This window comes from Mastigoproctus giganteus, chromosome 14 (assembly GCF_048544385.1).
Source record: "Mastigoproctus giganteus isolate SK-2022 chromosome 14, ASM4854438v1, whole genome shotgun sequence".
Taxonomy (NCBI): domain Eukaryota; kingdom Metazoa; phylum Arthropoda; class Arachnida; order Uropygi; family Thelyphonidae; genus Mastigoproctus; species Mastigoproctus giganteus.
The window spans coordinates 52,121,156-52,147,950 of record NC_143588.1 but is presented as its reverse complement, the minus strand read 5'-3'; the positions used below and the strand labels follow the sequence as shown (position 1 = coordinate 52,147,950).

General features: G+C 38.3%; 1 protein-coding gene across 1 annotated transcript in view; it reads left to right on the top strand.

The window, feature by feature from the left end:
• Positions 1-15,973: 15,973 nt before the first annotated feature.
• The window catches only part of tou (bromodomain adjacent to zinc finger domain 2B toutatis), a 914,913-nt gene continuing 904,091 nt past the window's right edge, over positions 15,974-26,795 (top strand). Inside the window, exon 1 of the mRNA XM_090388865.1 lies at positions 15,974-16,094. The gene's annotated coding sequence lies outside the window, so the exon portion shown is untranslated. The remainder of the gene's footprint in view (positions 16,095-26,795) is intronic.

Sequence of the window (26,795 nt, the reverse complement as noted above, 5' to 3'; positions counted from 1 at the left end):
TCATATTCAAATGCTGCATTCCCATTAACAGTGACATCATGTTTCTTTTACACCTAAAATGAGCATTTGATGACTTAACCAATACTTCAAACTAATCAAATTTATTTACTACATGCCTAGAGTAACTGTATAAGCAAGTAAATGTATGTCTCATTGTGATTTTAATAATGCTTACACAGCCTACATAACTACTAGTGCTATTTTTTGAAGTTAAACATAAGAAAGGCACTTGAGGTGGATGGAATCTATCCAGTTATATTAAAGGAGGCAGCAAAGGATGTAAGCAAACCATAAGCCATAATTATGAGAGAATGTTTGGATTCAGGGAGGTTCTGAATCCAAGTATGACAATAATGATGGTATGCTACTACAACAGAATCTAGAAAAGTTAGAAAAGTAGGCTGAGAAATGGCAATTGAAGTTTAATACTGACAAATGCAAAGGACTGCATATGGGTAGTAGTAAACCCAGAGTAACGTACCGTGTGGTACTACACCGAGGGTAATGGAAAATGAAAAGGCCTGGGGGTATTTGTGCAGTCAGATATGAAGTTTTCTGAGCGGTGCAGATGGGCTGCCAGGATAGCTCATAGGGTTTTGTCAATGTTATTTGGTTGTTATTTGGTTTTTTTTTTTTTTTTTAGGAGCATTAGCAACTAAGGCCATATTGCTCCGGGATATGCGGTGGTCATTTCCCTGACCTTTCCGCATCCTCCGTATTTGGTGGTGACGGGCTCGAACCCCGGTCTAATCAAGAAGCGTGTGCTACGCACTGCTGCTCCTTCCCACCTGGCTACGGAGGCGCACTTTTGTCAATGATATACAGGAATTTTGCTACAGGGTTAAGGTGATTATCCCATTGTACAAGGCAATGGTCAGGCCCCATCTTGAGTACTGCATACAAGTCTGGATGCCTCATTTTAGGAAGGATGTAGAGCTGTTGGAATGAGTACAGGGAAGGGCAATGGGATTGGTGAGGGAAACAAATGGGTGCTCTTACCAAGAATGGCTTCAGTTCTGCAAATTGCAGTGTCTGGAGACTAGGCACCTGTGAGGTGAACTGATGAAATGTTTAAGACTTTGAATAGATTGAGCAATCTCAACATTGATGGAATTCTTCCTCAGACACATGAGGGGCATAAATTCAAACTGAGGAAGGATTGCAAAATAGATGTGCAGAAGTTTGTCTTTAGTCAGTGGGTAGTTGTTTGCTGGAACAAACTTCCATCTGTTGTTCTGCAAATTGATAGCTGAAATAAATTCAAGGAAGAACTAGACAAACTATTCAAAGAATGGATAGCTTTTTTTTTTTTGTTTTTTTGGCTGATGCTGGATAAGCTTACTTTCTTGCATCATATGCCAGACTAATGATAATTGTTGTATAAATTGGAGTAATGTAACATTAGGGGATGAGTTCCTACTATGGTTGGTAATTGGTAGATGGCAGAGTGTATCTTATAAATGGCCACAGCTCTTCACGGACTAATGTTATGAGTAGTATTTTACAGGGTTCAGTGCTGGGCTTTCAAATATTTCTAATATAATGTGCAACTATGATGATAGAAAGCGGGCAGAGTGGTTAATGACAATAATCAAGACACATTATTTCAACAAGGTCTATAGTATTATTATTATTATTATTATTATTATTAGCCATATGGTACAAGGAAGCCTGAGGCTTATGCTGCACCAGCCAAAAAAAAAAAAAAAAAAATTCCCAAGTTACCCCCTGTGTGTGAGTGAGAGAGAGAGAGAGAAGTAGAAGGCATCACCAAGAAAGAGAAGAATGATGATATCCAGCTCAGGACCCTGGGTTTGCCAAGCCCATACTCACCAGATGTGAGCCCCCGGGATTATCCTGATGTAGCCTAGTAGTCAGGGAGTGAGAGTGCAGTAGCAAATACTCTTTGAGTGGAGTGTAGTTCAAGTCACTATGATTGCCAAATACTGTTAACAATTTTATTTATTACATATTGTAAAATCTTCTGACCTGGTGCTTGTGTCAGATTATAAAGAAGTACACATATATATAAACTAAGCAATGGCACTGAAAAATGGCAACTGAATTTAGTTAGTTGTTGGCACATCGGCTTCTGTGGCCATAATGCACCTCCCAAGAATAAGAGAAGGGTTAGCAGTTTTATAGAGGTGGGATACATTTGAATATGTCACCTCCAGCACACCCTACCAAACGAAAAAATAATTATAGGAGCGGACGTCAACTGTCGCTCCCCGCTATGGCATAGTGCCACTGCTGACCGAAGGGGAACTGCAAACGGGCAACAGCTCGAGGATTTCATACTGGGTTCGCAGTTCACAGTATTGAACCAGCTGCACCAGTTACCAACATACTGCAACACTCTCTGGGAGGCCACTATAGATATCTCCCTGGCAACTAGAAACCTGGCAAACCAAGTGGCCGATTGGAGGGTGGAGGAAGCGTGGACCACCTCGGACCACCGAGTCATCACCTGCAAAATAACTAGAGCACTGACAAGGGAAAAAATAGTAAAGCAAATACGCCACAGATACGCTGTCGCCAAGGCAGACTGGCCGAAATACAAGGAGCTTTTAACTACAGCGATTCATAACAAACCGCCGTCCCTGGACCCACGAAACAACCCACATGACCTACAGAAGGCAACCATGGAACTGATAATTGATATAAGCAATCAAACCATCAGGAAAAAACACCCTCAAATGGGATCGGTCCCTTGGTGGACTCGGGAGATTGCAGCCCTCCGACGGAGAATGATGAAAGAAAGAAAAGACTTTCAAAGAGCCCGAAGAACATGGCCAGCAAATGAAGTCGAAGCATTAAGACAGAGATATAAACAAGTCAGAAACCAATACACTGAAGCCATCAAGAAAAGCAAAAGACAAGCTTGGGAGTGCCTAGTCTCCACAACCGGAAACACTGACCCCTGGGGAGTAGTCTATAAGGTAACTACCAATAAGCTTCCCAGGGGGGAGGTGATTGCTACCACCAGGACCCAGCATGGAAATCTTACCACCACTTGGGAGCAGTCGATAAATAACATCCTAGATGCAATATTCCTAAAACTAGAAATGCCAATTTTACCAGCACAGCAACACATATGTGAAAACAACAACTACAACAGTCAAGAGATAGAACCCCCCTTTACCCTGGATGAACTCGGCGAGGCTGCACGTCAAATCAGAAACAAGAAATGCCCAGGCCTTGATCTCATTGAGCCCGAAATATTGAAGAAAACAGTGGAATTTCAGCCACAATTACTCCTCACATTATACAATAGATGCTTAGAAACCGGTCTATTCCCAGCTACATGGAAAATAGCTAACCTAAAATTAATACTAAAAAATCCTACAAAGAATCCAGAAAACCCCGAGGCCTATCGACCGATCGCACTGCTCCCAGTGGCCAGCAAGCTGTTTGAAAGATTGCTCCATAAAAGAATAACAAATCACTATGAAACAGCAGGCCTCCAATCCGCAAACCAGTATGGCTTCAGACCGGGGACCTCAACTGTGGATGCACTGGGGAACCTGCTCAAGATAGTGCAAGACTGCAGACAAAAGTACTTGCTGCTCATCTCCGTTGATTTTGCCGGGGTGTTTAACTCACTTTGGTGGCCAAGCGTCCTGGCGAGGCTGAGGAAGGCCCGAGTGCCCATAAACTTGTATAAAGTCATCGAAAGTTATCTAACCCAAAGAATAGTGGAGATAAACGTGCAGTACCAGAAACTTACGAGAGAGGTGCACAGAGGATGTCCGCAGGGGTCGGTTCTGGGGCCACTCCTGTGGAACATTGTCCTCGATGTGTTCCTAGAAATGGACCTGGGACCCGTGGGAGCGCATGCGTTCACAGATGACCTTACCTTGACAGTGGAGGCAGACTCCAGGGCCCAACTGGAGGTGTTGGCAAACCGGGCACTACAGCAGCTACAACAATGGGCTTCCAAAAACCAATTAAGAATTTCACCAGAAAAAACCTCATCAATCCTCCTCAGAGGGAAACTACAATTGAGGCGGCCCCCGCAAATAAAAATTGAAAATGTCACCATAAAATTCGCGAGCGAGCTAAAGTACTTAGGCGTAATCCTGGATAATAACTTGTCTTTCCAGCAGCACCTGAAATACATCTGGAGAAAAATCAGGGGCTACTCTGGGATGGTAGCCAGGATCACAAAGAAAGACTGGGGTCTCAAAAAGAGAACCCTGTCAATATACTACAAAACAACTTTCCTACCAGCAATCACCTATGCAGCAGCGGTGTGGTTTCCCAAAGCGGCACTGGTTGTGAACAGAAGAACACTTGAAACGATCCAAAGGACCATATTACTCACAACAATGCGAGCTTGCACCACAGTAAGCACCCCAGCACTGCAGGTGCTTGATGGAGTGCTCCCCATGGATCTAGAGGTTATCCAGGCAGGGTTGCTGTTCCTGCTGTCCAGGGGAGTGGCTGCCACCCATCAGGGCTACACGACTGATCCGGCGAACAGCCTAAAGAATGAAAAAGTCAGGTTACAGACCCACCTCCTAAACCTGTGGCAGAGAAGGTGGACTGAGACCACCAAGGGAGAAGTGACAAAAAAATTCCTACCGGACATCCGCAAGATATATCCAAAACAACCGGTGTGGTACTTCCCAGGGTACCACATGACAACACTGTTAACAGGACATGGCCCTTACAATGAAAAGCTTTTCGGGCTGGGTCTCACCGACAATCCCAGCTGTACATGTGGAGAGAGCGAAAGCTGGAGCCACATAGCTTATGAATGTCCACAATATGAGGACCTCAGAGGGATTCTCATAACAAGAATCAGATACCTTCCGAAGGGATTGGAGTCCCACTTCCTGGACTCAGAGGAAGAATACAGGGCGCTCTCCCTCTTCGCGCAGGATCTATTCCCCAGGAGGAAAATGCTAATTGCAATCTACAGCAATCAACACAGAGACTGACAAGAAACGCTACCAGATGAAACAGAAAATCGAAATTCTCGGGACACCAGACTCGACCAAATGGAACGCTGACAACTGGAAGAGAAGTTAGGACGGGGATTACCCCATGAGTGACATTGAAAACAGAGAAGAGACAAAAAGCAGCATAACTGCCAACAGACTGATGGCGACCTGAAGAGGGCACTCTAGCTCCCTTCACCTTTTATTCCCACATCCTTGGGGAGGGGGGAGGGGACGACCTTTGCTCCATCCTCTTCTCGCCACCCTACATCTTCTACTCTGGTGGGGCATGGGCATGCCTCACTGAAAATTGGGGCTACCTACTCTATTGGTCCTATATTTCTGTCTCTCACCCCCCAGTCTTCTGTCTCCCCCACTTCTGTCTTTACGCTAACGAAAGCCCCACACAACAAAAATTAACGTGCCAAAAATCCTTTGAGCCTAAATTCGGCATAACAACCTTAGCGATCATACCCCCACGCCAACGCATATGTGTATGTATACGCATGTATGTAATTGTATATGTGTGTGCATCGTCACTAACCTAATGGATTTTTTTTTTTTTTAGGTCCTAGCCGCCGAAATCTCAGGAAATTAAGCGGCAGGACCTGCCAGAGTAAATCTTAGTCTACTGGTGTTTCCTGGTCTGCCTCCAAGGGGCAAAAGTGGGGCAACGTTGGGCCTCAGTAGGGGTCCAGCGGCTAAACGACCAGATGAACAACGGTACATGACACTACACATATACAATATCCATACACTTTTAAATCTCTGGCATTTCCCAGCGAACTGGTTCACCCACAATGAAAGCAACGCGGAGATGGGGGAAACCCCTGGTGCCGTTTGACCCTAAACACACTTTACACTTACCCCGTAATAATGTTTGCTGATGCTATCAAGGCAGTGATAGGTGGTTTAGAACAGTGTTAGTTTGGGAGGTGGATACATACGACTAACTGTGCACTGTTTCTGAAGGGTTAGCAGTTTTATAGAGGTGGGATACATTTGAATATACCCCATAAGAATGTTTGCTGATGCTATCAAGGCAGTGAAGGTGGTTTAGAACAGTGTTAGTTTGGGGGGGGGATACATACGACTAACTGTGCACTGTTTCTGTGGGAGAAAATGTCCCATCCCTCTGCTTTAATTTCCTTTTCTTTTATTAATTATTATTATTTTTTTATTTATTTATTATTACTTATTTTTTTTATCATTGTTTTATTCGTTTTTTTTTTTTTTTTTTTTTTCTTGGCTGGTGCAGCTTTCTTGCACCATGCAGCCATTACTAATACAAATACCAATACCAATACTTTTTTGCTGGAAGACAAAAGAGGGGAGGGACATTATAAGCCCCAATGTGGACTAGCAATATAATTGCTAGTCAGCTCTTTCAAAGGGGGCAAGACCCTCCTTTTGGAAGATATTTTTCATATTTGGAATACTGATCATCTCGGATTGTTTTTTTTTTTTTTTTTTTTTTGCAGTGTTAATGAAGCAATGGATTATATGTAAGCTAACCTTCAACACTTGATGTACTACACTTTTTTGGCACTTTCAGTCTTTCTCTGCATTTTGTTAAAAAGAAGGAAAATTTAGAAAATTTTATTAAATTAAACTAAACATATCTTTAGTATTACTGTATAGACATCACAAATGTAATATTAATAATAACTGATGCTACGTTGGACACACAAACAAAAGACACTGATTACTGCATCTGTGAAGAAGGCTGATGAAAAACGTTGAAATGAAGGGAAAAAAAAAAAATTCCGAGTATGCAAATATACCAATAAATGGAAAAACAGTTGTAAAGAGCAGCCTTTCTACCTTCAAAGCTTCAACATAAATAAATACATAAAACTTTCCTAGAAATGATTTCTATGAAAAACCACACCATAAATGATTCCTATACTTTAGTCTCTATCATCTGTTCTCCAAACAAGAATTATGTGAATTTATTCCTTCTTTGAACCTTAAAAAAAGTGATATATATGGGAAAGCATTTGAAATGAGAGTTTGAACTTGTAATGAAATTTAGTTTATCTTGACAAATATTTTTAACAAGCTCAAATACAAAATTTTGTGAAAATCCATCCACTGGGAACATGTGAATGGTAATGGTGAAGACAATATGCACTTAGCACGCATATATAAAATAAATGTATAAAAAGAAAAAGGCTGAAGCAAGAAAGTAAGCAAATGCAATCCAAGGCAACAAAAGCTAAACTTCAGCAATTCCAGGAAAATAAAATGACAAGGAAATAATAAAGGAAGTGAAAAGAAAGGGGGAAAAAAAACGTGGATTTAATATAATACTTATGAAGAAAGAATATAGCCATATAATATATTTTATATACAGGGTTGTTTAAATTAAAGTATCCCTATGTAGAGGGCTCTGGAGCGAGTTCTAAGGATCATACTGAAAAGAAATTTGGACAAGAGGTACAATAAAGAAAGAGATTGCCATTTATTGTAAAAAAATATTAGTTACAAAATTTGTCACTGTATGGCACATAACTATCTTAGTTACGATTATGCAAATAACGTAATGATTGCAAAATTTGAAGCGATGGGACATCTTGGTGTTCAACTAGGTAGAGGTTGAAAACGAGTGGACTCCTCTCGTGTTGAAGATGTGGCTATGGCTGTCGTGGATTTATCAAGTCAATCTCCATGTGGTAGCGCACGTGTGCCAGCTGTTTCTCGTGAAGTGGACATGCCGTATTCCACTTTCCTTTATTGTACCTGTTGTCCAAATTTCTCTTCAGTACGAGCCTTAGAACACACAGAAAACCCTCGAGTTATCCAAGAGGTCCCGTTGAATTTTCCGACAGTGACAGTGTGGTGTGGATTTACGGCCACATTCATGATTGGATCATATTTTTTTGAACAGATAACACCGATTGGACCCCGCACCTGTTCCATCACTGGACAGCAATATTATGAAATGTTAGCAAATTTCACAATACCAGAGCTGCATCAACGTGGGTGCCTTCACGATACCATACTCATGCAAGATGGTGTGCCACCCCACATTCACCGTTGTGTCCAAAAATTGTTAAGGCAACACTTTACAGATGAATGGATCATCAGCCGGTGTTTCCAGACCTTGGCCAAACCAATCACTGGACCTCACCCCCATTCAACTTCTGGTTGTGGGGATTTTTGAAGAACCAAGTGTATCAGGAAGGATGTCAAACTCTGACAGATCTGAAGGAAAGATTAGACGTCATGTGGTGGCTATTCCAGTTGACATGGTACGTTCTGCTGGACAAATGGAGGACACATTGAACAGTTGTAGCACTGTTTGAGGGATTTATATTGCCACATATAGTAACAAATTTTGTAACTAATTTTTTTTTTTTTTTCCAATAAATGGTGAGCGCATCCTTTATTGTACCTGTTGTCCAAATTTCTCTTCAGTACCTGTTGTCCAAATTTCTCTCGAGCCTTAGAACTTGTTCCAGAGCCCTCTACATAGACTAAAGGATACTTTCATTTTAACAATCCTGTGTATATATATATACACACACACAACTGTGCCTAAAATGCATGGCATTTTCATAGGATTAATCATGGGAACAGAAGAAGAAAAATGCTAAAAGCACAGGACAGTGCTATAAATGGGAGTTTACCGTACTTGTTTATGCACTAATGTTGGAAGTTTAGTAAATAAATTTGATGAATCTGATGTATTAGCTAAGTCAGCTAATGCTGATGTTATATGCATATTATAGAAGCGTGGTGTCATTTTTATGTTGGAGATTCAGAATCCGAATACGGTTTGTCCTTTCTGTATGCAGAAATAGCAAACATAATGGGGGAAGGCAGTGTTAAAAACAGTTTGTTTATTTTATAATTTTTTTTATAAATTGAAGCAATGTGGCATTGGGGGGGGGGATTACTACTAAAAATGAACGGTGGTTTTAAATGGCCACTGCCTTTCATGGACTAATGTGAAGAGTAGAATTCTACAGGGGTTGGTGTTGGATCCCTTACCTTTTTTAATGTTTATGTTTAATGTTTTTTAATGTTGATATTGATGGAGGTAGTTAAAGTCTGATGTGTAAGTTTGCTGATGATACAAAGGTGGCACAAGTGGTTAATAACAGTAATCTGGTGCTACTTCAAGAGGATCTAGGTAAATTAATCATATGGCCTGTAAAATGGCAATTGAAATTTAACAATGAAAGCAGTAATCCCAGAATCAAGGGTAAAGGAAAGGGTTTTTGCTTTCGTAAGTGTGACTAGTGTGATAGTCTTTAAATTCTATACAGTGGGACCAAATGATGATATTACTAACGGCAAATTCTAAATCGGAAGCATTCAAGGAAGTAATCTAGGAAGCTACCAGGCTGTCAGATGAACTAATGAGACTTGTGGCAGAGAAGGTGTACAAGCAAATAGTAATAATTCATGATTTATAATAAAAAAAAAAGGACAGAAAGCAACAACTTCCATGCATGAGCCAAGAAAATTTGTTTTCAGTGCATTTGTCACATTGCCCATTCATTCCTCCAAAGAGCACATGCCAACGTAAAACATTATATCCAGGGAGTGCTTCAGCTACAATAGTTTGTATATCAATAATTTATGTGATGTGTATGAAAAAAATAATAATTTTTGGATTTCTATTGGTCTGATTATAATAAAATTTGGGAATGGTCAAGATATTAATCTAAAAGACCCAAATATCAAATTTCATGAAAATCCATCTACCGGGAGTCAAGTAATTACATATGGATGGGTGGAGAAAGAAATATTCATTGTTGGATTTTTAATGAAATTAGGAATTGCGTGACAAATCTTCTAAACGGTTTGTCAAGCCATTCCTAATTGTAAAATTTCACAAAAATCCATTTGTTGGCAATTGAGTTATTACATGTGGATAGGCAAAGAAATAATAATTGTTGAATTTCTATTGGTCCAATTTTTCCGCTGAGAATTGAGTTATAACAAGGATGGTAAAAAATAAGAAAAAGAGAGGAAAGAAAAAAAAAAAAAAATAAAAAAAGAAATATTTCTGGGTTTCTGTTGGTTCTGTTTTAATGAAATTTAGAAAGGCTTGATAAATCTTTTTAAAAGGCTCAAATATAAAGTTTCATGAAAATCTGTACAGCTTGGAGCTGAGTTGTTACATGTGGAGGAACTGATAGAAGAGCAGACATGGCAAAGACAATAGGTGCATTCTTCATACCTGCTAATGCATCTAAAAATGGATGCCTGCAGAAATGGATGTGCAGAAATCTGCTTTTATCCAAAAAATAATCAATTGTTGGAATAAACTTTCACTTATTGTTGTGGAGGTGGATAGCCTGAGTAATATTGTCTGTACTAATACTGTAAAAACAAAAAATATATATATCAGCTAATACATTTTCAGACCATAAGAAGTAGGTGTGAATTTTAGGCAACATTTTCCAAGAACGATGTGGAATATGGTAAAGAACACTAGAATGGAAGGATGAATCACATTGGTCCACTAGATATGAATGGTATAAACTGTTGATGATCCTGTTCAGGTTGCTGACAAACTGGTTAGATATTTGCATATATCTTCCCCACTGAAAAAAATTTACAAATGGGTATGCCAGAAGTTTATATGAAATTTTAACAGGGAGCTATATGATTTTGTGATAACTGACAGAAACATGAAAGAGAAACTGCTAAATTAAAAGTAAATAAGACACCTGGGATGGATGGGATCTATACAATTATATTAAGCGAGGCAGCAAAACCCTAAAAGCAGGGTTTTAGCCATAATTATGATAGCATCCTTCAATTCAGGGGAGGTTACTATGGATTGGAGATATGTAAATGTCTCTCCAATTCATAAAGGGGATCAATGGGTCCAGTGAGTAATTACAGACCAGTAAGCTTGACCTCTATTACTGGGAAAATAATGGAGTCACTGGTTAAAGTGACACATGAATGTAGTTATATGGCATTCACAACATGGATTTGTTAAGGAGCAATCTCCTTTTATCAATCTGACTGGATACTATGATGTAGTCACAAAAAGAACTGTTTGCAAAAAATAATTCTGACTCATATATTTCAGAAAAGCTTTTGCTAATGTTCCACATGAAAGGCTGCTATATAAATTGGAGCAGTGTATCATTAGGAGCAAGTTCCTGCTATGGATAAAGGGATGGTTTAGTGGCAGAAGATATTGTTTATTAATAGCACTGCTCTTCTTGGGCCAACGTTATTAGTGTAATCCCTCAGGGTTCATTGCTAGGCTCCTTACCATTTTCAGTATTTGCAGCAATCCCCATGGCAGAATGCACTGGTCCCACAGGAGGTAGTTATTGTTGGTGACGCTATTGCCAGGGGAAATATATTGTGCAAGGATATGTGGAATAAGACCAGGGTATGTCTGCCAGGGACAAAAGTAGATGATTTGCAGAGCAGATATCATTTTTAAGGGCAATGTATACATGTATACCTTTGTGATATTGTTGTTATAATTAGTATCACCTTTGTGATATTGTTGTATACATTGGCACTAATGATATTAAGAGTATGAGATCTGAGTATTTACTTAACAAGTACAAGGAAATGTTGGGAAAAAGTTGCGAGTTGGGACTGAATTTGGAAGTGTCTGCAAGAGGTCCTTAACCCCTCTCTTTACCTTGCCATCCAAAACAAAATATTTAAAAGTAATTCAAGATCATCTTGATAGAGATGGAGTTATAAGACAATCACAGCATGCATTGGTGGTCCCAAAATTTTCTAAGGGGAGGGCTAAAGCAGTGTTTGGAGAGTCAATAAGCTTTAATCATCATTATCATTTTCTATTTCAAGGTCTAAACCAGTGGTTTTTGACATTTTTTTAATAACGGCACCCCTGAGTAATTTATTTTATTTTGTGGCACTCCTACTCAATTTCCTGCCTGTTAGATCTGATTCTGTGTGTGTGTGTTTATATATATATATATATATTATATATAATATTAAAAAATATGTTATATGATAGTTATTACAATAATATAACTATAAACAAAATTACAATTCATAATACTAATTACACATATATATAATTTTATTCTTTATATTTAAATAAACATCATTTATAGATCACCACAAAATTAAAAAGATACCGTAGACCTTTTTTATAATGAAATAAATATATAAATTAAAATAACTGCAATTGCATTTTGGTAGCAGTAATCCCAGGATAACATGCCATTTGGATAGCACCGGACCCAAAGTGATTCATTAGAAAAACTACCTAGGGGTAAATGTACATGAGGTTCTCTGAATAGTATAGATGTCCTACTGAAATAGCCATTGGGACTCTCTCAGTGATATACTGGAACTGTGTCCGAAGTAAAGAGGTGATTTTCCCATTGTATAAAGTAATGGTTATGCAATATAAAGAGTACTGTGTATAGGCTTGGATATCTCATTTTAGGAAAATCTGTTGTAAAGGTTGCATAGAACAGCAACAGGATTAGTTGGGCACACACACACAAAAAAAGGACATTGTTACAAAGACAGACTGGCATTCTGTAAATTGTAGTTTCTGAAAACTAGGCTGTGTGATGACTTAGCATTAGTAGAGGCATTTGATGCAAGAAAGCAAGCTTATGCAGCATCAGCCAAAAAAAAAAAAAAAAAAAAAAAACAAAAAAAAAAAAACACCACTTCCACTTCACCCCTCTGTTAGTTCGAAATACCTGTCCGGCTGAGCCTTAAACTTATTTAGGCTATCAACTTCCACGACAAGGGATGGAAGTCTGTTCCACCAACGAACCACCCGCTGGCTAAAGGCAAATTTCCGCAAGTCTATCCTACATCTGTCTTTCCTCAATTTGAATTTATGCCCTCTCAGGTGATTATTCTGAGCAAGAGGAAGAATCCCATCAGCATTGAGCATGCTCAAACCATTCAAAGCTTTATACACCTCTATCAGATCACCTCTCTGGTGCCTAGTCTCCAGACACTGTAATTTGCAAAACTTAAGCCTTTCTTTGTAAGAGCACCCCTTTGTTCCATTCACTAATCTTGTTGCCCTTCTCTGTACTCGTTCCAGCAGCTTTACATCCTTCTTGAAATGAGGCCTCCAGACCTATATACAGTACTCTAGGTGTGGCCTGACCATTGCCTTATACAAAGGAATAATCACCTCCTTATCCCTGCTAGAAAAATTCCTATGTATCATTGACAATACACCATGAGCTACTCTTGCAGCCCGTCTGCACTGCTCAGAGAACTTCATATCTGCCTGCAAAATTGCAGGCAGATATGACTTAATTGAAGCTTTAAGGCTTTAAATGGGTTGAGTAAACTAAACACTGATGCCATCTTTATTTTCTCAGATGACACATACTAGGGAGCATAAATTTAAATCGAAAAAGGATGGTTGCAGACAGTGGCCCAAAGGTAAACACCACCAAGGGTGAGTGGGCTTATTGGGCCCCCTATTTTACTTTATAATATAAAAATATATTTTGGGGTGTAATACAGAGAAAGGAAATATTTAGATTTTTTTATTTTAAAATGAATTTTAAATAAAAATAAGTATGTCACGGAAATAAAGATTTATATGCCAATAAAAACATAACTTTTATTAATTAAATTATAATTATTTGAAAATAACTATCTTTAGCTATAAAATACAGGATTTCACTCTTACTTTGATCTGTGCTAAGTGGGAAATTGCCAAGGGCACACACTTGTGCTTCTAAATCGCAAAATAAGACAAAGTGACTTGCACAGATCACCAGCAGTGCAATTCGTATCCAAGCCATTTGCATGCTACTGTGTAGTCAGTAGCATGCAAGTTTGGAATTAAAACAAAGAAAAAATAATATATTTTGACACATTGTTAATAGGGGCTCACATCTGGTGAGTATGGGCTTGGCACACCCAGGCTCCTCAGCTGGATATCATCATTCTTCTCTTTCTTGGTGGTTCCTTTCTACTTCTGATTCTTTTTTGCTCTCTCTCTTTGGGTAACTTGGGAAATTTTGTTTTGGGTAGTGCAGCATAAGCCTCAGGCTTCCTTGCACCATATGGCTAATAATAATAATAATATAACAATTTCATTATATAAAAAAAGTATTGAGATTCTTGGTGTCCTCAATCAGTCAGGGCCCAGGGCAACCACCCTACAGTAGGCCTAGTTAAAGAATAGGTTGGATGATGGATTAAACAAGTCAATTTGTTGGTTTGTGTGTTGGGGGCAGGGTAATTGCTTTATTGGAAAAAGCTTCCACCTATTGTTATGGAGTGGGTAGTTTGCATGAATACATTTAAAAAGGATTAGAGAAATTATTACAAGGAATGAGCAAATGAAGTGGGTAAAAAGTTATTATTTCGGCTGATGCACTGTAAGCCTCTTGCATCATTTTGTTGATACCAATACTAGGTATTGGGATATATAAGAGAAAGGCTAGTATTAAAAAAATAATAATACTAAGTAGCATTACTTTTATTTTTTCCGTTTAGATATAAAAACAGAATCGATCATTAGAACAATACGTGTTGCATTACTTTCTCAAGGGCGAACGATTAGCTACAAATTACTAGAAATAATCAGCTCTAATTATGAAACCTCCTGCCCTATATAGAAATTGGCAACGTTGTAGATTCTAGACAGGTCGGTATATGAATAAATGCTTAAAGCTGTACTCGGCCAACATTTTTTCGGATACCGAATTGTCGCTTGGTGGAAAAAAAAAAAAAAAAAAAAAAACGCTACCCTACTCTTCCCGCAAAGTCACTCGTTCTGCGTTGAATATCACGGACTTTACATAGATAAGTGGAAAGTACATAGCGAATAATTCTAAATTTATAGTGGATACATATAACATAAGTTTTTACTTAGATTAATCTTTACAAGTTCGATAAACCACACTAAGTTATTAGCATATTTTACAAATAGATATAGTCATATAAATTTACATTAATATTTTAGGCATTTATTTAAAATAAAGCAGTTAATTACTGTAATATTCAGCTGCTCTTATCACAACTGAGAACTTCACTGTCACAATTCTTCTAAAATTACTGTTCGGTTGTGCGAAAATATTTTGACTAAAGGCCTCTGAGTATAAGAAATAAATATTAACGACAAAATTATTCGGCACATTACTACAACTTCCTCCCTTCGTTTCGCATATTTTACCACTAGATGGCAGCACTGCACCAATTTTGCCAAATAATTTTTATGGTTCGAAATACTGTATGAAGTCGGAATAATTTTCATTCCCATCTGCTATACGGGACAATTTCTGTTCAGCAATCGTTTGAACGGTGGCTTGTACTTTGATTAGCTATTGGCCTGATTCTTTTTAGTACGGTGCTCTTTATAATTATAAATTGGTACACTTTTACAGAGAATCAGGAAAAGTAGAATGCTTGAAACAAAGTGGTTTATTAGTTTACTAATACAAGTGAAAGGAAGAAACGCGTTTTTTTCTGTCTCCCTTCCAAAGGCTTATTGAAATATAGTGTATTGTCTAAGTGTTAAATATTTTTGGAATTTATTACTCATTGTATTTGGTGAAAATGTGCATTTGAGTAACGATATTTCAAATTTTGTTTAAATGAAAGTTATCTCGATAAAATCAATATTTTGTATATAAATTATCATAATTTTAAACTTTCATATTTGTGTGCATAACTATTACCACAAGGCTTTTCATATCTTAAAAAAAGGGGTTGCAAATTTTTGATCTTGCAGTTTAATCAATATTGAGGTTTCAGGAAAATTATGACAATTTTGATAAGTGTCCATCTGTACACCTGTGTAAATCAGCAGATACACCTTAGATTTCTTACTAGTATTGGTATCTATTATAGTCAGAGTAGGCTTCTAGATGTCACCTCATTGGGATGATCTAGTTTTACTCTTATATTACTTTGAAATCCTTTCATCAGAAGCAGTTTCTAAAAAACTAGATTACTTTTGAAACCACCGACAAGCTTGTGTATCATTGTTTTACAAAGCTGGTGACGTCACGCGTCACAAACCTCATGCGCTCCTTCCTGCAGCTTGATTCCACTCCTCAGCACTCCATTTTACCCTCGAAACGCCGGTGTTCGGACAAAGACTAAGTTGTTTTCCGTTCGTTCAGAAGAATTTGGGTGAAATTTTGATCAGCATTTCAAGAAACATTTTTACAACCATCTAGAGTAATCGTAAGTATCCCTACGTGATCATTTATCCAGAAAAATGACTTAAAAAATGCTTGTTCCGTTGAATAGTTATGCACTTATTGTCCAAAATTTTTACTTCTATCATTGGCTAAGGCTTCGTTCTCTAAAATCACATTGCTAGATGTGTCATCTGAATTCAGAATTCTTTTTGTTATAATTTGAACCGTTGGCCGAGTGTTAAAGGTACCTAACATGCGATGAAAAGTTTCGGTGGCGCGTAGTTGAAAAATAAGTTTGATGAGAGAGAGAGAGACAGGCGAAGAGAAAATCTCAGCGCTATCGTTTATACAGTATCTGAACACAGGTTCCGGGACGATCGAGGTCTCATTGACTATTATTCCTACCCGACAACAACCTCGTCTACTCGGCGACATATTTACACGTAGCTGCGTCGTTGTTGATTTCATTTCGCATTAATAAGGAATCCGTTTTGACAGCGTTTTCCTTCAGAACAGATCACGCCGTTCCCACTTTGACAGAATAATGCTTTTCTTACATTTTGACCATTATATACATTTTGTGCTAATGTGGATGGTAAGGAGGGCATATAAAAAAGAACGTATCTCTGCATATTTCTACATTTAATTTTTTTGCATTTGATCGCAGTTTTTTTTTTATCACATTTGAAATGGATTGTGCAAGTTTATCTGAAAGTGGGAAATTAACGTAGCATTGAGCATACAAATTTTTGCCAAACTTTGCTCTGGTCAAGCTGTTGGAACTGTCACCTTCGATAAAGCACCCCCCTCCCCTTCTCATCCATCGCTTCCGTGGGTAGAGTGGAAAAGCTGTTCGTTTATTCAAGAGTCATTTATGATTTTATTCTGGTGCAGATTTATTAAAATGCTTGTATATGTTTTTTAAACGTCTAGAACCTTACAGAATTGAGTTACTGTTTTGGGGCTTGCTCTCTGTCAGTTTATTCTTTTTCTTGTCTGTATTGGATAAATAAGCAGCATCAGAATGAAATCATATTGACTCATCAATCAGTGTATGTACAATATTAAAAAGAGAAAGCATGGATTTTTCCTTTCATGAGCTTATGAAATAAATAAGTCTGGAAATTTTCAAAAATTCTCCCATTATTTTTAAAGTTTTTTTTATTTTTTTTTATACAGAACTAATAGTTTCCTGCTGACAACATTACACATAATGTAATCAGCCACTTTTTTATCGTTAGTAAATTAAACACATCCACTATAGGTGGCTGATTGAATTTTTTATAAATGTTTCTATTATAAACATATAATGACATCACAGGGGGGGTGAGAACTTCCCCACCCAGGTGCAAAAGCAACAAAGATGTCAAAGTCAAGTGGACAACTTAAGATATGGGGGGGGGATATCTTTTGGCTTTTTCTGTCAAGATTCTTGTATTCCTCAGACTAAAATATTGTTTAATACCGTTTTAAGTATATTTAAGTTATGTAGCATGTAATCTGCTGACAATTTTAGTCATAGTAATTTTATTAAAATGCTATGGCAGTTACTAATACTTAAAATAATTTTTTTCCAAAAATTTACTCCTAGTCGGTTATTAGATGAAAACTAACCATTTCACTGGTGCATGCACTTAACCAGAGCTATTAAAGCAGTGGTTAAGTGCATAGTTTAAATCAATGGTTTCCAGTCTTTTAAGTCCACCTCCCCACCCACATTTACCAAGTATTATTTCCTAGTACCCCTTCATGGAAATCAAAATAATTTATGTATAAAACCAGTTGATAAAAAATTTACCATTTGTAAATGTTAATGAGTATTTTAATGGTGAATCCATGAATTTTTAAGGTTTTTGTCAAAATTGTCATTTAATTTCAACAGAAAACTTTTCTTAGATAGAACATTAATTAAAATTATATTAATCTAAGACTGTTTGATATTCCATTTGAGCCTTTTCCTCAGAAAAACAAAAATTCTTGCATCTTACAGAAATTAATATCTTTATATCATAATTACGGAAGAATCATTGGTAGATAAAATGAGTTTAAAAATTATATATATATTTATAATATATACATAATTTGTATATTTTATAAAATACATAAATATTTTATTTATGTATAAATAAATGTACTTACATATATTCAATATAAAATAAATTTAGTAAATATATTCAATATATGTGTAAACAAATTTCACATAAATAAATTTCTTATATAATATAATTATTTATTTTAAACATGCAGTTTTAATGAGATTGATTGCTGATCCTAAAGGATTCAGCTAGCTTATAGATCTTGGATGACACACACATGAGGGAGTGTGAATTTAAATTTAAATGAATTATAATTTATAATTGCTATATTATAATTATGATTTGCAAATTTACTATATTATAATTATCATGAATTAAAGTTTAAATTGAACTGAAAGCAAATTTTCACAATTTTATCATGTAGCCATGATAGAATTCTGAAAAGTTGCTTTCAGTGAGAGAGTAATTGATTGCTAGAACAAACTTGTCTGATGTTGTAGAAGTGGTTAGCAAGAATAAATTTAAAGAAAGATTAGATACATTATTAGAGGTGGATGAGATGATCTCAATAGGATTTTTTTTTAGCTGATGTATAAGCTTATTTCCTTGCATTACTTGCCCTTACTAATACTAGATGTTAGGTTCTGCAGTTAGAGCTCCTAATAATTGGCATAAGTCAAATTCCCCAGAAATTTATAAAATGCTCCCTAGAGGGAGTGACAGTGGTGTCTCTAAGTGGAACCCACTGGTTTAAAGAATAAATTTCAGCATGTCTCATATGTATATAGGTTGCAGATTTAAATATTTTCCATTCTTCTTAGCTATTCCATTTAGATGTAGTCTTCACTTGAATTATACAGGTTAGTGAAATTTTGAGAGATTAAGAATTTAAAAAAAACACCACATGTAAAGAATTGTTGATGTTATGGGCATCAAATGTAATTTTGCTCTGATTTACATATCACATTGTTGTCTGTAAAGAATAGAAGTACAAGATGATTATTAACTATTTCCAATTTTTTTTCCCAATTGCTCTGCTTGAATGGCAATTTTCATAACTATTTATTTAAGGACAACTTCATTAACTAAATAACAAATCAAGACTAGTAATAACAGAGTTAAAAAAAACAATATTAAATGAAAGATTTCACAAAACAAATTCTGAATATTTACTTTCAAAAATAGCTGAACTGATAGTAGTAGTAATGGAGGCATGTGATACAAGCATATGATCTTATGTAGCCTCAGCCAAAAAAAAAAAAAAAAAAACACTTTCACACATTCATTCCCTCTAAAAGTTTGTCCAGTTCCACCTTGAATTTATTTGTTGTTGTTGTTGTTGTTGTTATTTGGTGTTTTAGGAGCATTAGCAACTAAGGCCATATTGCTCCGGGATATGCGGTGGTCATTCCCTGACCTTTCCGTATCTTCCGTATTTGGTGGTGACGGGCTCGAACCCCGGTCAAATCAAGAAGCGTGTGCTACACACTGCTGCTCCTTCCCACCTGGCTACGGAGGCTGAATTTATTTAATCTATCAACTTCCACAATGACAGATGGAAGCTTGTTCCAGCAGTTAACCACCTGCTGGCTAAAGGCAAATATCCGCACATCTAGTCTACAACTGTCTTTCCTCAGTTTGAATTTATGCCCCCTCAGGTTTGTAATCTGAGCAAGCAGAAGAATCTCATCAGAATTCAGTGTGCTCAATCCATTTAAGGCATTATGCACTTCAATCAGATCTCCTCGAAGGTGCCTAGTCCCCAGGCGTTGCAATTTGCGGAACTTAAGCCTTTCTTGGTAAGAGGACCCCTTCGTTCCCCCTCACCAATCTTGTTGCCCTTCTCTGTACATGCTCAAGCAACCCTACATCCTTTCTAAAATGAGGCATCCAGACTTGTATGCAGTATTCAAGGCATGGCCTGACCATTGCCTTATACAAAGGGATAATCACCTCCTTTTCCCTACCAGCAAAATTCCTGTATATCATTGACAAGACTCCATGACCTGCTCCAGCAGCCTGTCTGCATTAGTCAGAAAACTTCATATCTGACTGTGCAGTTACTCCCAGATCGTTTTCATTTGCTACCACCCTAAGTGTAGTACCACACAGTTGGTAACTACACTTAGGTTGTTAACTTCCTCTGGGGTTATTTCTACCCATATGCAGTAATTTGCATTTGTCAATGTTAAACTTCAGTTGCCACTTCTCAGCCCACCTGCCCAAATTTTCTAGATCCTGTTGCAGTAACACACTGCTATTACTGTCATTAACAACCCTGCCAACCTTTGTATCAGGCCCCGAGTGCCAAGCGATAGTTCCCAAGCGATCTTTATAGTGCGTTTTCTAGCGTTTTTTCTAGAGTGAGTACTAGTGCTTTCATAAACCCTCCACCGCTCGCAACGTCACTGCTGACCGCTCGCAACGTTACTGCTTCCCTCGCTGAGCAACGTCACTGCTTCAACGCTAGCATCGTTACTGCTAACCCCGCTTGCAACGTTACTGCCATCGCTAGCAACGTACTGCTCTCTTCTTCTGCTGATCGCTTGGTCACTGGTTGGCACCGCTCCTGCCTCCACGTGGCGGGGTCGGTAACCTGGGAGAAGGAATTCCCTCTTCCAGGGCTGAAAGGAGCAACGATGGATTGTGATGCATATCCACCGCTAGAGCCCACGAGCTCCAGACCTGTCAACTCTGATTTAGAGCATGACTTGAATCGTCCGAAGAGACAGCGGACTGAAAAACAGAGTGCAGATATGCCAGCATTTCTAATAATGCACTCATTATCCACACAACCTGTAGGCAAGTTATCGCCATTTCTAATACAGAAATGTCTAGAATCGGTTGTTGGATCTCCCAAAATGGTGAAGCGTCTTCAATCTGGAGACCTTCTAATTGAAGCTTCCAAGCCAAGCCACTCAGAAAAATTGTTAAAATTGACAACCTTTAACAACATTCCAGTGTCAGTTACGCCACATAACACCCTGAACACCTCTAAAGGCGTCATCAGCGAATGGGACTTACTAAATGTCTCTGAACAAGAAATAATACAAGAGCTTAGTGAACAAAAAGTGACTCATGCACGGAGAATCATGACTAAAAAAGATGGCAACCTACTACCAACCAGGTCCATCATTTTAACTTTCAGTACTCCGACTCTTCCATCTTCTGTTAAAGCAGGTTACCTAAATTGTAAGATACGTCCTTACATCCCAAACCCCATTCGCTGCTTTAAATGTCAGAAGTACGGTCATTCTCAAACAGCATGCCGAGGCGATGCTGTGTGTCCTCTTTGTGGTTCCAAGGAGCATTCTCAAGAAGACTGTACAGCTTCCACTCCTATTTGTCCAAACTGTAAGGAAAACCACCCTGCATTTTCTAAAGCATGTGACCTTTGGAAAACAGGTAAAAAAATCCAGAAATATAAAGTTGAACATAAAGTCACTTACCCTGAAGCAAGAAAGCAAGTGCTACTAACCATTCCTAGCCGATCATACGCATCTGTTACTAGAACCAGCCGCTCAGCTGCAACTCAAACAGATGTGTCCATAGAACCGAGAGTTTCCTTTGCCACCTGGGCCAAAACTGTTTTATCATGCAACAAGAAACCTACAGTCAACGAAACCAGCAATACGCCGATCAGCATCCCAACTGATGCTATCTCAACTTTGCCCGAAACAACAAAATCAACTACCGTTGAAAATCAGAAAAAGGTGAAGCCACGAAATATCAACATGGAAACTGATGTTCAATCAGAAGATGACGACACAGTACTAGAGTTACATGCTAGTGACATCATGGATACAGGACGCCCAATCTTTCCCAGAAATGAGAAACCAAAACCAAGCAGACAGAAACCTTCTCAGAAAAAACAGTCAGATCAATCTTCCTCAAACAAATCCAACCAATGAATAAATTCCTACAATGGAACTGTCGAGGATTACGCAGTAATATAGACGACCTCAGTGATTTACTCACTCAAACTAATGCAGTAGGTGCATGCTTACAAGAAACATTTTTATCACCACACGCTTCGGTCAAAATCAAAAACTATACTATGTTTAGGCGAGACAGGGTTTCTAACTCTCCTGCTCGTGGTGGGGTAGCTATACTTGTGAAATCTACAATTCCCTCAAGACATCTCCAACTAAATACCTCCTTAGAAGTTGTAGCAGTCCGGATAGCAATGGGAATATCGTTATCACTTGCATCCATCTATATATCACCGAATTATCCTTGCTCCCAGACTGAACTGGACAGTCTTATTATGCAACTTCCGCCTCCCGTCTGTTTACTTGGTGATTTCAATGGTCACCATCCATTGTGGGGATCCTCCACCATGGATGGTAGAGGCAAACTAATCGAAACATTCCTGGATAACCATAACCTGACTCTTTTAAACTCTGGTTCTCCAACTCATGTTCAACTACCTGCTGGTACTACATCCGCCATAGACCTATCCATCTGTTCAGCATCTCTTTTTCCAAGCATGGAATGGTTAGTGCTAAATGATCCATTCCACAGTGACCATTTCCCTATCATTAGTTCAATTCAAACACAGGTCACGTCATACCCTAAAGGCCGTACTTCTTGGAACTTCCAAAAAGCAGACTGGAAAACCTATTCCAGTTGTGTTATATTTGAAAAGCAATATGTACAGCAACAGAATCTTGATAACGTAACTGACCACATTACCAGCCACGTATTATCTGCAGCAGAAATTTCCATCCCAAAATCTAACCTGCACAAGAGTGTACACCAAAATCAGTGGTGGAATGAAGAATGCTCCAAAGCAAAGCGTGATAAAAACAGAGCTTGGAACCACTTTCGTAAATTCCCAACTACCGCCAACCTAATTGTCTACAAAAAACTCAGAGCTAAAGCGAGACAGATTAGAAAAAAAGCAAAACATGAATCCTGGACTAACTTCGCCTCATCCATTAACAGAAATACTGACACTCGAATTATTTGGAAAAAAATACGAGCACTCAATGGGAAATTTCTACCGTTGCAATCACCAATAATACAATGGAATGGGCAGGAACTATCTTCCCCTAATGATATAGCAAATGCGCTATCAGAGTCTTTTTATGACATTTCCGCCTCATCCTCTTATGTGACATCCTTCCAACGCATTAAAACTAATGAAGAACGTCAAAAATTAAATTTTCAAACTAGACTCTCACTCCCTTATAACCAGCCTTTTACTCTCGTCGAGCTGAAGGAATGCTTAAGCAAATCGTCAAATAGTGCAGCAGGACCAGACGGTATTCACTACAGTATGTTGCAGCATCTATGTGAATCTGACCTTGGCATATTATTAATATTCTTTAACCGTATCTTTTCAGAAAATACTTATCCTCTGTCCTGGCGGCATTCCTATATTTGTGCTATTCCAAAACCAGGCAAAGATCCCACTCTGGTCCAGAACTACAGACCGATATCATTAACAAGCTGTTTAGGCAAAATCTTTGAAAGGATGGTACATAAGAGGCTCACCTGGTTTCTAGATTCCCAGCATCTTCTCTCTGATCACCAATATGGCTTCCGTAAAAACAGATCCACCCTAGATTTACTTGTAAAACTTGAATGCAACATACGAAATGCCTTCGTCATGAAACAGCACCTAGTGATGGTCAACCTAGATATTCACAAAGCATTCGATACTACCTGGCGCTATGGCATTACTAAAGATATGCATCAGTTGGGGCTGAGAGGCTATCTTCCTCAAATCATTCAGAACTTTTTAAAATTACGCACTTTTCAAGTCCGATATAAAAACGAGCTGTCAGCAACTCACATTCAAGAAGAGGGTGTCCCGCAGGGTTCAATACTGAGTGCTACCCTATTTGCGATTCGAGTCAACAAAATATTGGAAGATCTTCCAAAAACCATTCAAATTTATATGTATGCAGATGACCTCACTATATCCTGCCAATCACAAAGTATGAATACTATCGAAAGACAGTTGCAAAATGCTCTATACAAAATAGAAACCTGGACCTTATGCAATGGATATCGTCTTGCTGAACAGAAATCCACCACTACACACTTCTGCAAACTACGATCACTTCATCCTGATCCTGAGCTAAAGATTAATAACATGCCAATACCTCTTACTCACACTGTCCGTTTTCTTGGCCTAGTGCTAGATAGGAAACTAAACTTTCAAGCACATGTGACCTACCTTCGGACCATCTGCTTGAAGAAATTGAACATCCTCCGGTGTGTGTCATCTATGTCGTGGGGCGCTGATCGGCATACCCTGATCCATCTCTATCGAGCTCTCATCAGGTCCCGTTTAGACTATGGCTCCCCAGTGTATGACTCTGCTAGGAAAACTATTTTAGAGCGATTGAACACGATCCAGCACAGTGCTCTGAGAGTTTCTCTAGGGGCTTTCAGAACCTCCCCAGTTCAGAGCCTTTACATTGAAGCCCACGAACCTCCCTTACATCTTCGGAGGAAAACATTGCTTTTGATGTATGCCGCAAAAATCCGCAGTCTTCCCTCTCACCCGAATTGGAGATGTCTATACAATACCGAATGGGAGTCATTCTTCAACAGCAAACCAAATGAAAACAGACCTGCTGCACTTAGACTTAAAGAACTAACTCAAACGTGGAATATTGAAATCGGCAATATATATGAGGACATAACACCGCCTGATCCACCGTGGACAAATATCCGTGCAATTTATGATGATTATTTCCAACAGTGGGGAAAGAAAACCTTGTCTCCCTTCAATATCGCACAATTACATGAAACTCATTCTGCTTCTAATTCACAGGCCTGTAAGATCTATACTGATGGATCAAAAACTGAGACCCAAGTAGGCGCTGCGGCAATCTTCCCTTCATTCACTACTTCTATCTCATTACCTGTAGAATGCAGTATCTTCACTGCAGAGCTTTATGCTATTAACTTGGCCCTAGATCACATTACTCAACTTCTGATTTCTTCTGCCTTAATATACACTGACTCCCTCAGTGCTGTCTCTGCCATAAATAGCAATAGCACCTCCTCTCACCCTGTTATCAAACAAATCCATTCCAAATTACTTGTGTGCAATGAGACCAACCAAACTGTGACATTCTGCTGGATACCAGGGCATTCTGGTATAGCAGGTAATGAAAGAGCAGATCTTGCAGCCAAACAACCAGATACCAATATTTTACAGAATTGTCAAGTTCCGTACTCCGATTTCAAACATATCATTCGTAAAGCATGTTACAATAGATGGTCACTGATCTGGAGAGGTTATCCAGGAAACAAACTATACAAAATAAAACCAGAACCAAAACTGTGGCTCTCCAGTTTCCGGAAAAATAGACGAGAAGAAACAATTTTAGGAAGGCTAAGGATTGGGCATACACACCTCACTCACCTGTATCTATTAAATAATGACAGTGCTCCCCAATGCACATCATGCCAAGTTCAACTGACCATTCGCCATTTGCTAGTGGACTGTCCCCACTTTCAAACCATCCGCTTAAGCATCTTTAAGTCAATTTCTAATACACAGTCATCAGTAAATTTAATGCAGATCCTGGGAGATGATCCTAATAAAAAGGAACTATTTACTTACTTAAATCAGATAGGAATATACCATAAAATATAGGTATCGTTTCATATCCACCATTAGAAAGACACAATATGGCCCCAGCAGCCTATGTGTCGTTAAACTTAACTACAACAACAACAACAACCTTTGTATCATCTGCAAACTTTGACATTAAACCTGATATACCTTCATAAATATCATTTGATAAATATACAAAACAACAGTGGGCCAAACACTGAACCCTGGGGGACTCCACTAATAACATTATTCCATGAAGAGCAGTGTCCATTGATTATCACTTTGTCTTCTCCCACTCAACCACCCTCTTATCTATTGTAGCAACTTACCCTTAATAACCTTACTGCTCCAATTTGTACAGTGTCAAAAACCTTCCTGAAATTCAAGTATATGATATCAAAATTATTTTTTGCATCCAGTTCCTTTGTAACCACATCATAGTATCCAATGAAATTTGCCAGACAAGCCTTTCCCTTAACAAACCCATGCCACGTCTGAATTATTACTGCATGATCTTGCAAATTAGATGATCCTGCAATGCATGTTTAACCAGTGACTCTGTTAATTTTCCCCAAACAGATGTTTAACTAACAGCTCTGTAATTACTTGTCACCCTTAGATCTTCCCTTTGTGAATTGGTGGTATATTTGTTAGTAGTGTAGCTTCCCTCTTTTGGGCCCGGAGGCAAAGAACACGTTCAGGTCCTACATAATTAATGAAAATTGCAAAAACAGGAGACTGCCAAAGACGCCGGTCCCCTAAAGGGCCCAGAGGCAATTGCCTTGCCTGCCTACATGGTAGCTATGCCACTGATATTTGCACATCTCCAGTCCATGAGTCCAATGATGCTCTCATAATTATGGCTACGGGTTTGCTTACTTTCTTTGTCACCTTCTTTAATATAACTGGATGGATCCCATCCACCCCAGGTGCATTTCTTATGTTTAACTTCAACAATTTCTCAACCACTTTGCTCTCAGTTATTACAAAATTATTAAGCACCCTATCAGTTTGATAAACATCTGGCATTTTCCTCCCTTAATAACTCCTCATGTGTGAATGTAGATGCAAAATACTCATTCAGATTATCAGCTATCAGGATCATCAACAGTCAAACCATTGATAT